The sequence below is a fragment of the Enhydra lutris genome, unplaced genomic scaffold (assembly GCF_002288905.1).
Source record: "Enhydra lutris kenyoni isolate GAN:26980312 unplaced genomic scaffold, ASM228890v2 scaffoldscaffold12, whole genome shotgun sequence".
Lineage (NCBI taxonomy): Eukaryota > Metazoa > Chordata > Mammalia > Carnivora > Mustelidae > Enhydra > Enhydra lutris.
In genome coordinates, this window is record NW_019154096.1 from 51,401,933 (window position 1) to 51,414,779 (window position 12,847).

The 12,847-nt window shown below is 36.1% G+C and overlaps 1 protein-coding gene and 1 pseudogene across 3 annotated transcripts in view; both read right to left on the bottom strand.

The window, feature by feature from the left end:
* The window catches only part of LOC111145067 (heparanase 2 (inactive)), a 667,951-nt gene that overhangs the window by 366,576 nt on the left and 288,528 nt on the right, over positions 1-12,847 (bottom strand). The window lies entirely within an intron of this gene.
* LOC111145069 lies at positions 180-656 on the bottom strand (annotated as a pseudogene).

Consider the following 12,847-nt stretch of genomic DNA (forward strand, 5'->3'; position numbering starts at 1 on the left):
CCATGGTCACATCTCCTACTTCCTCTTCTGTGTTAAATCTCCCTCTGTCTCTCTCTCTTAAAGGACACCTGTGATTACATTTAGGACCTACTTGAATAATCGAGGATACTCTCCCCATTTCAAGATTTTTTTTTTTATCATGAAAAAACTGTATTTAGATTTAGCCAGCTGGACTCAATTTAGATGATCCCAATTTTGTTGGCAACATCCAAAGCATCATAGTCAGGGGCCAGCCGAATGTATGCCTTCTTCTCTCCATCAGACCTGATTAAGGTGTTGACCTTGGCTACATCAATGTCATAGAGCTTCTTCACAGCCTGTTTGAAATGGTGCTTGTTGGCCTTGACATCCACAATGAACACAAGTGTGTTGTTGTCTTCTATTTTCTTCATGGCTGACTCAGTAGTCAAGAGGAACTTGATGATGGCATAGTGATCAAGCTTGTTTCTCCTGGGGGCACTCTTTCGAGGGTATTTGGGCTGCCTTCAGAGACGCAGAGTCTTGGGTCGTCAGAACGTAGGTGATGTGCAGATCTTCTTTTTTGTGTGACTGTGGACGCCTTTCAGCACCGCTTTCTTGGCCTTCAAAGCCTTTGCTTTGGCTTCGGCTTTGGGAGGGGCAGGGGCTTCCTTCTTAGCTTTCAGCGCCATCTTCATAAAAGGCCATTTCAAGATATTTTAACCACATCTGCAAACTCCCTTTTACCATATAAATTATCAGGTTCTGGGGACTAGGATGTGGATATCTTTGGTGGTCATTAACCAACTAACACATCAGTGGATATAGGACCACATGGTTATTACATACATTTCCTTTGTATTTCAGAATGCTTTGCCTTACCTTTTTCTCAGTTGCCTGGTTCCCAAAATGTATTCCTCAACATACTGGCTCTGCAGAATGTTAAAGGTATTGTGTTAAAGGTATTGTGTTAGTCAATAGATATTGAAAGAAGCATAGCAAAGAAAATGTTAGTTTCTTGCTACAGGACTTCCCAGAGCCTTAATAAGCACGGAAAACTTCCAAAAGGAGAATATAATTTGCAGCCAGTTTCAAGTTTAGTTAGCCAAAGAACCCCTTTTTGTGGAGAATCTCATAAGGTTACTGTTCCACTGCACACATTTTTGGAGACTGTGACTTAAGTGATATGTAGGATTTATGTAATTTTGCTATATTTTGTTTATATATGTGACATCCTCTATGCCAAAAAAATGTCAGACCTAATTAGATTCTTACAAGTGGGTCTACATATTATAAGGTCCTAAGACCTCAAAACAAGAAGATAAAATTAACTAGGTAGCTCCTACAAAGTCAAAGAATTTTATACTGATAGGGTAGATAATGATAGTGAGCTTTCTCCTCCCATTTCTTCTAATAATGCTGTTACCACTTACAGGGTGTGGTTTGATATGATGGTAGAATAGGGCTGATCTTGGGAGGTATTATTAAATGAGTATTTTTTAATTAAAAGGTATTTTTAATTTTGTATAATTTTTAAATTTATATAAACCTTTGTGAAGGTTTTATATTTTATATTAAAGGAATTATACAATTCCTTTAATAATCTAGGCTTGAGATGTCACCTTTAGTACTCCTAAGATCTCAATTCAAATAGTGTTTCTAAGATCCTGTAAACCATACTGGTCTCTGTCTTCAATATGTTACCTTAAAATCTCCAGGAGTCCATACTTACTAATGAGGATGATTTAATAATAAGTAAACTTTGTATGCTAGTCTTGATCCTACTACTAATCAATACATACTTACGGGCAAGTCATCTCTTTGGGCCCAAATTTATACATCTATAAGATGGAAGGGTAAGTTAGTAAAGTCACTTAGAGCTATAATTTCCTGTGATTTCATTATCCCAGACAGGAAGCCTACCATCCACCTAACTGCCTCTGGTAAACCTGGAGCCATGGGTCACTAGAAGTCGACCATTTTTCTAGAAAACTGAAAAATCTCTCAGAGGGTATAGTCTTCTATTAAGTGTTATTTCCAAACCTTTCACTCCTGTAAAATAAGCTCAGTCCTAACTTAGGACTTAAAGGCCAGATTCAGAGATGGGAAAGTTTACTGAACTAATTTGCATATTTAAATTTGTCACTAAAATGAAAGTAAAAGATACTAATTTTTTACACCAGCAGAAACAGGATGGTAAAACAAAAATCAGGGAAGCTCATTTCTTTGCATAGACTATAGCTGGAAAATACAGTGAAAAGAACCTTAGATTTGAAAGCAGAAAACCTGAATTTGAGGCAAAAGTCTGTTCTAACTAGCTGCATTCCTGGAAACCCAGACGAACCTCTGTTTTCTCCTGCCTACTGGAAAAAATAATGTCTGTACTATTCACTTCACAAGAGTTCTGAGAACTTGAATGAGGCGATGTAGGAGAAGTAAGCTTTGCAAAGTGAAAAACTCTTTGCAAATTTAAGAACTCACAGCTGATAACACCTAAATTACTTTATTTCTGTGAAAGTCTACAGTGTCCTTAGAAACAAGATTAAAGAAGTATCTTAGTAAAATCAACAGCTAGTAAGAGAAAACAGGTACCAAATGAATGCACTTGACAAAGGAAATGGATTAAATCTAGGAAGAGGTGATGAATATTAAGGGTTGATGAGCAACGATTACAATATGTTAGGCTGGTACAATAACACAAGAGTGGATATAAAGTAGACATTGACTGTGAGAAGAATATTGTATGTGAGAGGATTGAGTCACTGTTTTAACACCTAATCCTTCTGTATAGTATTCTAAAAAAGAGAAATATGGAAGCACAGGAAAGAAAAATATTTAAAAATGTAAAAGAGCTATCAACAAATTATAGGTAAGATGAAAAACACTTTGCAGGTAAACTCAGACATACTATGAAAAATAGCACAGAACTGATAGGAAGTCCTTTATGTTATATTGTTCTTAGTACATGATATTAAAAGGAAAATGTAATCACAAGTGAACTTATTTATTTATTAAGAGAAATTAGGATTGAGTAAGTTCGAAATTCTGTTACATCCTCTAAGATCAATAAAAATGTTTGCCTTTCTGGGGTTAGAGAAGGAAGATGACAAAATAAGGTCATACATACAAAAATATATAAGAGCTACATAATAAGCTGATATCTATGTGTCAGGAACTCTGCTGGGTGCTTTACAAACATTACTTCAGCTAAATTCCATCTGAGTTTAAGTTCTGTGAGGAAAGGGACTTTACCTATTTTGCCCATGTCTATTTCCCCAGTATATAAAAGGTATTCAGAAAATCTTTTTTTTTTTTTTTTGCTTACATTTTTTAAAAAAGATTTTATTGATTTGAGAGAGTGAGAGAGAGAGAGAAAGAGAACAAGCATGGGGTGTGGCGGGGGTGGGTGGGGAATGTCAGAGGAAGAAGAAGAAGCACATACAGGGCTCAATCCCAGACCCTGGGATCATGAACTGAGCCGAAGGCAGATACTTAACTAACTGAGCCACCCAGGTGCCCCACTCACATTTAATTTTCATTTTTTAAACGCTGCACAAGGCAATAAATTTTTTATTTCATTATTTCTGTTTGCTGCTGTTATTTTATTTACTGGAAGAAGGATAAGCTTCTGTGGCTTTTTCTTTTTTTTTTTTCTATAGGTTGCCTTGAGATTTCTTAATATGGAATATTTAACGAAGCTGAAGAGAAAGGGGGGGTTCGCAAAATTGCTTGGGGGGAAAAGGCAAGGTTGTATTGTTAATCATGTCCTATGGTGGGTGATCAACTACATGTACAATTACATCCTCTAAATGTTCTAAGAAGAGAACACTCAAATTTAATTAAAACCTTAAGCACACCTGGTAGTGGGTATTAAGGAGGACATGCATTGCATGGAGCACTGGGTGTGGTGCATAAACAGTGAATTTTGGAACACACATACAAAAAATTAAATTAAATTTTAAAAAGACCTTAAGCACAATTAATGTAGAAAATATTTTTTGAATGAATCAGAGTTATGTGTGGAAGGTAGCAAACCAATAATTTCTTCTTTTTGGATATCAGCTTCCTCATCTAGGAAATGACAGGATGAATTGACCACAATATAGGCCCCAATAATTATATAATGTTCTAAATGGTATTTTCCTTTAGGAAAAGATATTGCAAGTCCTTTCCAACCATCTGATAACTGAACAAGATCTGTACTTTCCCACTGCCATCTTTTGTTCATGGGGTTCCCTCCAAACCAATCCCCCACCTATCCTAATCTTAAGGCATACTTATGAAAGACCATCCCAAATATCACCTCCTTCAAATATCACATTCTAAAATGATTCCATCTCAAATATTATGTCCCTTGTGCGATTTTTGCACATCTACTAATCATATGGCACCTTCTCAAATCCTGCATAACATCTTATGCAAGATGGGAAGTATGACATGAATGAAAGATGAAGCTCTGAAATTCAATTGTCTAGATACAAATCTGGGCTCTACACTAGCTGCATAACCTGGACAAATCACCTAAACTTCTCTTTGTTACTTTCTCCTCTGTAAAATGGGAATATCTGCCTCAAGGAATTTTGTAACAATTGAAAAAGATAATCTAACATAAGAGCTTCTCCGAATCCTGGTATATATTGTGCATTCTGTAGATTATTGTTTCTTTTATAGAACTCAAAGAGAAAAGAGATTAAAAAAAATAGTATACTTTTTCCCTTCTAATAGACTACATATGCCTTATGGGTATAAGTGGGGTTCATTCATTTTTTAATCACCTTCAGTCATAGTATAGTCCAATGTATACAATAAGGGCTCCGTTTTCTTTAGTTAATGAGTTAAATAATTCCATTTTTTTAATATCTGAAAAAAAAAAAGTGTCCTAACTCCAAGAGGTAAATTAATATGTAACAGGACAACTGAGGAACTGCTTGGAACCTAAACTACAACAATCATCTTAGACAAAGCAATAACTCCTCCCCACAACCTATTTCTCTTTATCATCCTTGCATAGCTGCAAATATTCTAGAAAACATCCCCTACAAATATCCAAAAAGAGAGGACGGTGAGACAGCTACAGCAATTGATAGTTCTAGTGCCCCCTTATCTCTCAATGCAATGTTCTCCTTGAAATGGAATTTGTTTCCTTTGAAGGTACAGAAAATTCTCCACCATTACAAATATTTCTTCTGCCCCGTTTTCCTCTTTTCTCAGTCCAAATTCTAATTATAGGTATACTAGATTGTTTAATATACATCACAGCTCTCAGATGTTCTTCTCTATATTTTTTTACTTTTGGGTTTTTCTTTTTTTAATTTTAATCCTAATATAGTTAACATTCAGTGTTATATTCGTTTCAGGAGTAGAATACAGTAATTCAATTCTACATTTCTCATTGCTCATGGTGGTAACAAAACTCTAAATCCCCTTTACCTATTAAACCCACCCTTCCACCCACCTTCCCTCTGGTAACCATCAGTTTGTTCTATATAGTTGAAAGTCTAGTTTTTGGTTTGTTTCTTTTTTACTTCATTTGTTTTTTTGTTTGTTTCTTAAATTCCATATATGAGTGACATCATATGGTATTTGTATTTCTCTGGCCGATTTATTTCACTTAGTATTATACTTTTTAGATCTATCCATTTTGCTGTAAATGTCAAGATTATATTTTTTTAATGGCTCAGCAATATTCCATTGTATATCTATACTACTTCTTCTTTACCCATTCATCAATCAACGGACACTTGGGCTGCTTCCATATCTTAGTTACTGTAAATAATATTGCAATAAACATAAAGGTGCATGTATCTTTTCAAATTAGTGTTTTTGTACTTTTTTGGGTAAATACTCGGTAGTGAAATTTCTGGATCATATGGTAGTTCTATTTTTAATTTTTTGAGAAACCTCCATACTGTTTTGTACAATGACTGCACCAGCTTGCATTCCCACTAACATTGCATGAGGGTTCCTTCTTCCCCATATCCTCTCCAACACTTGCTGTTTATTGTGTTCCTAATTTAAGCCATTCTGACAGGTGTGAGGTGATATCTCATTGTGGTTTTGACTTGCATTTCCCAGATGATTAGTGATGTTCAGCATCTTTTCAGGTGTCTCTTGATCATCTGTATGTCTTCTTTGGGAAAATGTCTGTTCATTTTTTAATTGATTTGGTTATTTTTGTTTTTATTTCCTTTGCCTCAGGACATATCTAGGAAAATGTTTTTAGGCCAATGTCAGAGATGTTACTGCCTGCTTTCTTCTAGGATTTTTATGGTTTCGTGACTCACTTTTAGGTATCTCATACATTTTGAGTTTATTTCTGTGTATGGTGTAAGAAACTGGTCCAGTTTCATTCTTTTGCATGTAGGTGTCCAGTTTTCTCAACACCATTTGTTGAAGAGACTTTTTTTTCCCATTGCAAATTCTTGCCTCCTTTGTTGAAGATTAATTGACCATAAAATCATGGATTTATTTCTGAGCTCTCTATTCTGTTCCATTGATCTATGTGTCTATTTTTGTGCCAGTACCATACTGTTTTGATTACTATAGCTTTATACTGTGTCTTGAGATCTGGGATTGTGATATGTCCAGTTTTGTTTTTCAAAATTGCTTTAGCTATTCAGGGTCTTTTGTGGTTCCATGAAACCTTTAGCATCATTTGTTCTAGTTCTATGAAAAATACTTTTGGTATTTTGATAGGGATTGCATTAAATCTATAGGTTGCTTGGGATCACATGGCCATTTTAATATTTGTTCTTCTATCTGTGAACATAAAATATCTTTCCATTTCTTTATGTCATCTTCAATTTATTTTATCAATGTTTCATAATTTTCAGAATGTAGTTCTTTCACCTCCATGATTAAATTTATTTCTAACTGTTTTATTCTTTTTAGTGCATTTGTACATGGGATTGTTGCCTAATTTCTTTCTACTACTTATTAGTGTATAGAAATGCAAGGGGTATCTGTACAGTACTCTTGCATCCTGCGACCTTACTGAATTCATGTGTTATTTCTAGTAATTTTTTTGGTGGAGACCTTAGGGTTTCTATATATAGTATCATCTCATCTGCAAATAGTGAAAGTTTTAGTTCTTCCTTTTCAATTTGGATGCCATTTATTTATTTATTTACTTATTTACTTATGTCTGATTGCCATGGCTAGGGCTTCCAGTACTATGTTGAAATAAAGTGGTAAGAGTGAACATCCTTGTCTTGCTCTTGACATTAGGGGAAAAGCTCTCAGTTTTTCCACAATGAATATAGTGTTAGTTGTGGGTTTTTCATATATGGCTTTCATTATGTTGAGGTATGCTCCCTCTAAACCTTCTTGTTGAGGGATTTTATCACGAATGTATGCTGTACTTTGTCAAATGTTTTTTTCTGCATCTATTGATACAATAGCATGGTTTTTATCCTTCCTCTTATTGATGTGATGTATCACATTTATTGATTTGCGAACACTGAACCACCCCTGCACCCTAGGAATAAATCCAATTTGATCATGGTGAATGGCTTTTTTAATGTATTGTTGGATCTGTTTGCTAATATTTTTTTGAGGATTTTTGTATCTATGTTCATCAGACATACTGGTCTGTAGTTCTTTTTTATAGTCTCTTTACCTGGTTTTTGTATTAGAGTAATGCTGGTCTCATAGAATGAACTTGTAAGTTTTGGGTTTTTTGTCTTGTTTTCCCTCTTCTAGTTTTTGGGATAGTTTGAGAAGAACATGTTAACTCTTCTTTAAATGTTTGGTAGAATTCACCTGTGAGCCATCTAGTCCTGAACTTTTGTTTCTTGGGAAATTTTTTTTTTAATCTATTCATTTATTTGACACAAAGAGAGAGATCACAAGTAGGCAGAGAGGCAGGCAGAGAGAGAGGAGGAAGCAGGCTCCCCGCCAAGCAGAGAGCCCAATGCGGGGCTCGATCCCAGGACCCTGAGACCATGACCTGAGCCGAAAGCAGAGGCTTTATCCCACTGAGCCACCCAGGTGCCCCCTGGAAATTTTTTATTATTGATTCAGTTTCCTTGCTGGTAATTGGTCTGTTCAAATTTTCTCTTTCTTCCTACTTCAGTTTTGCAAGGTTTTATGTTTCTCAGAATTTATCTATTTATTCTAGGTTGCCCAGTGTGTTGACATATAATTTTTCATAATATTCTCTTACAATCATTTGTATTTCTGTAGTGTCAGTTGTTCTTCCTCTTTTTTCACTTCTGATTTTATGTGAGGCCTCTCTCTTTTGTTTTGTTTGATGAGTCTGACTATAGATTTCTCAATTTTGTTGATCTTTTCAAAGAACTGGCTACAAGTTTTATTGATCAGTTCTATTGTTTTTTTTTGTTTCTAAATCATTTATTTTTTTCTGCTTTAATCTTTATTATTTCCTTCCTTCCATTGGCTTTAGGTTTTCTTTGTTGTTCTTTCTCTAGCTCCCTGAGGTGTAAGGTTAGATTGCTTACTTGAGATCTATCTTCCTTCTTGAGGTAGATCTGTATCACTATAAACTTCCCTCTTAGAACCACTTTAGCTGCATCCCAAAAGTTTTAGACCATTGTGTTTTCAGTTTCATTTGTCTCCATGTATTTTTTTACTTCCTCTTTGACTTCCAGATTCGCTCACTGATTGTCAGTAGCATTTTATTTAATCTTAATGTATTTGTGTTTTTTCCAGATTTATTTTTGTGGTCAATTTCTAGTTTCATAGTACTGTAGCTGGAAAAGATGTATGGTATGACTTTGATCTTCCAGAATTTGTTAACTTGTTTTGTGGCCTAATATGTGACCTATTCTGGAGAATGTTCAATGAGTCCTTGAGAAAAATGTATATTCTACTGTTTTAGGAGGGAGCGTTCTGAATATATCTGTTAAATCCATCTGGGCCTATGAGTCATTCAAAGCTACTGTTTCCTTATTGAATTCTGGTTCTATGATCTAACCATTGATGTAAGTGAGATGTTAAAGTCTTCTACTATTATGTAGGTTACTCCCTTTATGTTTGTTATTAACTATTTTATGTATTGTGTGCTCCCATATTGGGTGCATAAATATTTACAATGGCTTTATCTTCTTGTTGGATCCCCTTAATGATTATATAGTGTATGCTGGCAATTACTGTTTTAAAGTCTGTTTTGTCTGATGTAAGTATTGCTACCCCAGTTTGCCTTTCACTCTCATCTGCATGGTAGGGGCGCCTGGGTGGCTCAGCGGGTTAAAGCCTCTGCCTTCAGCTCAGGTCATGATCTCAGGGTCCTGGGATCAAGCCCTGTATCAGGCTCTCTGCTCCGCAGGGAGTCTGCTTCCTCCTCTCTCTGCCTGCCTCTCTGCCTACTTGTGATTTCTGTCAAATAAATAAATAAAATTAAAAAAAAAAAAGAGTCATCTGCATGGTAAATGTTTCTCCATCCCTTTACTTTCTCTTTTTTCTTTGTTTAGGTTTTATTTATATTCCAGTTAGTTAACATACAGTTAATATTAGTAAGGGGATCCAACAATAATATTAGTTTCAGGTATAGAATATGGTGATTCAACACTTCCATACAACATGCCCCCACTTTCAATCTGCATTTGCCTTTGTGTGAATCTCTTAACTGAGTCTCTTGTATGCAGCTTATAGATAGGTCTTATTTTTTTATCCACTCCATCATCCTATATCTTTTAATTGGAACAGTTATTCCATTTACATTCAAAGTAATTATTGATATGTATTTATTGCTACTTTGTTACTTGTTTTATGGTTGTTTTTGTAGTTCTGCTCTGTTCCATATTTCCCTTGCTCTCTTCTCTCAGGATAAGTTGGCTTTCTTTAATGATAACCTTGGATTCCATTTTCTTTTACTTTTGCATATCTATTACAGGGTTTTGATATGTGGTTACCATTAGGTTTGTATATAACACCTTATGTATATAGCAGTCTATATTAAGCTGATGGTTGCTTAAGTTTAAACCCATTCTTTATTTCTCTCCACCCATATTTTAGGTATATGGTGTCATACTTTATATCCTTTTATTTTGACTTGAGAGTTTTTTTTATAGATATACTTATTTTTACCGCTTTTGTGTTTCCTTTCTTACTCCTACATATAGTCATTTCTTTCCACTCAAAGACCCCTTTAACATTTTGTGCAAGGCTGGTTTAGTGTCATGAATTCCTTTAACTTTTGTTTGTCTGGGAACCTAGTCACTTTTTCCTTCTTTTCTGAATGATAGCCTTGCTGGATAGAGCATTGCTGGTGGCAAGGGTATTTTACTGCCAGTGCTTTGAATGTATCATGGTACTCCTTTCTGGCCTTCGAAGTTTCTGCTAAAAAATCATCTGATACCCTTATGTGGTTTCCCTTGTAACCGTTTTCTTTCCTCTTGCTGCTTTAAAAACTCTCTTTATCACTACTTTTTGCCATTTTAATTACCATTTGTCTTAGTGTGAACCTCCTAGGGTTGAATTTGTTGGGGACTCTCTGTGTCTCCTAGACCTAGATTCCTGTTTCCTTCTCCAGATTTGGGACGTTTTCAGCTATTATTTCGTCACATGAATTCTCTGCCCCCTTTTCTCTCCTCCTTCTGGGATCTCTATAATGTGAGAATCTTATTATGCCTGATTGTGTTGCTCACTTTCCTAAGTGTATTTTCATTTTTCTTTCTCCTATTCACCTTGATTACTTTCCATCACTCTGTCCTCCAAGTCCCTCATCCATTTACTGCTTCCTCTGGTCTACTACTAATTCCACCTAGTATATTTTTAATTTCATTTATTGAGTTCTCCATCACTGGTTTGTTCTTTTTTTATGTTTTCCATCTCTTTGCTAAGGGTCTCACTGAGGTCCTCCACTCTTGAGAAAAGTCCATTGAGTATGTTTATGACCTTTACTTTAAATTCTCTACCATGCATATTATCATCTCCATTTTATGTTTAGGTTTTTTGCTGTGATATTTGCCTTTTACTTTTATTTGGGACATATTCCTGTCTCCTCATTTTTGTCTAACTCTCTGCATCTCTATGTGTCAGGAAAGTCAGCTACATCTCCTGCTCTTGAAAGTAATGGCCTTATGAAGAAGAGGTCCTGTAATGCCTTGCAGTGCAGTGTCCCCTATTCACTGGAACCTGGTGCTTCAGTGGTGTCTTCTATGTGTACTTCATGTGCCCTGCTATTGTGACTGAGCCACTTTTGCCTTCAGTTAAGTCACTTGCAATGGCTCTCTTTGTCTGTGGGCAGGGTTAGGTTCCTGTGTTGTTAGCAGTCAGTCTGGGCTGTTTTGATCTTGAGCCAGATGAGGTGTTGCCAGAGATGCAGCAGCAATGAACTGTGGAAGAACATAGGAGCCAACTTTGTAGTGCCATCAGGAGAGGATTTGCTGTTGCTGGGTTGAAGGGGGCTGATTGGCAGAAATATGTTGTGGTATTAGCAAGGTTTGCATGGGTCTGCTGTGGGAAGGGACTTGGAGCTGTGGCCTGCTGGAGTGTCTGCAGGAGAACAAATGGGTGAGATGCACTGTTTGCATGTTCGGTGTCAAGTGTTGGAATAGCACTGATTCCCTCAAGTATCTCTGTGTTTATGCTTTGGTGTGGGGGAAGGAAATGGTGCCCACCATGTCCTTTGTTCCCAGAGAAGTCCCCCAATGGTCCCTGTCCCTCCAGTACATGTTCTGAGAATAGTAAACAAATCTCTCTTCTTTATATTTTATAGGATTATAGAATTTTTTGGTTGAAAGTACCCTTAAACTTTTAATCCTCTCTCAAGCTAAACTGATTCTCCATATCATACTGGAATCTTCTGTATAACATCCTTGCCTTGTGGTAACCTAGGTATTCACTTGGATACATTCCCTCTTTGAGAACTTTTGACTGTTAAAAAGGATTTCTTTAATTGTGTCAAACTTTATGTCCTTTTGATCTCTCTACCCACTATCCCTACCAAGGGTACTACATTTTAACAAAACATAAAATGTTTCTTATCTCCCCCTTCCATATGATAATCCTTCATAGTTAGGAAGATGGTGAACACATGGCTTCTCCTCTCCAAGCAAAGCAGCTCTAATTTTTTTAGATGTTGCTTATATGACATGTTTGGGAGGAGGTAAATTATAGTAGTAAAGAATACAGTCTTTGGCATCATGCTCCAAAGGTTCAAATCCAATAACCACAACCTACTGACTGTGTGATTTTGAATACTTAATACCATTTCTGTATCTCAATTTCCCCATTTGTGAAAGATAAATGGGAATGGTATTGATTCCACCGTACTGTCATAAAGATTGAAATAAATTATGTATCAAGCACTAGGGTAGATTGGACAATCATTGTTCCAATTTCATACCCTCCATCCCTGTGTTCAAAGTATATATTCATGCTCTTTTTTTCATGTGTGCAGGGACTACCATTATAGTGGAGCATAATTCCTTGTCCCATTGATAATGGGTTTAGCCAAATGATTTGCTTTAGCCAATGTAATGTTAGCAAAAGTGACATCATCAGAACTTTAAACATGCTTGCATGGTCTGCTTGCTTTATTGTGCTGTGATGATCTTCTATATGAAGAATATGCCCCCCAGGGAGTCACTTGTCCAAGAAAACTAAGAAAACACACACAACAAATTTGAACCCAACCTGCAGTCAGAAGCCAAGCCTCACCTATCTCAGCCAAGTCTAGTAGAACCACAACTGTTTCATAGCCTTTGACTGGGGAAAAAATTTTTTTTGGTGTAAGCCATTGAGACTTTGAGCTTGTCTGTTATATGATCACCTATTGTCACAATAATGCTGCATAACAAACCACATCAAAACTCAATAGCATACAACAATAAGCATTTATTTCTAGCTCTCTTGTCTATAGGTTGACTGGAGTTCAGCTGGTCTATGCCGGTCTTGGCTGTGATTTGTTCCAAAAACTGCATAT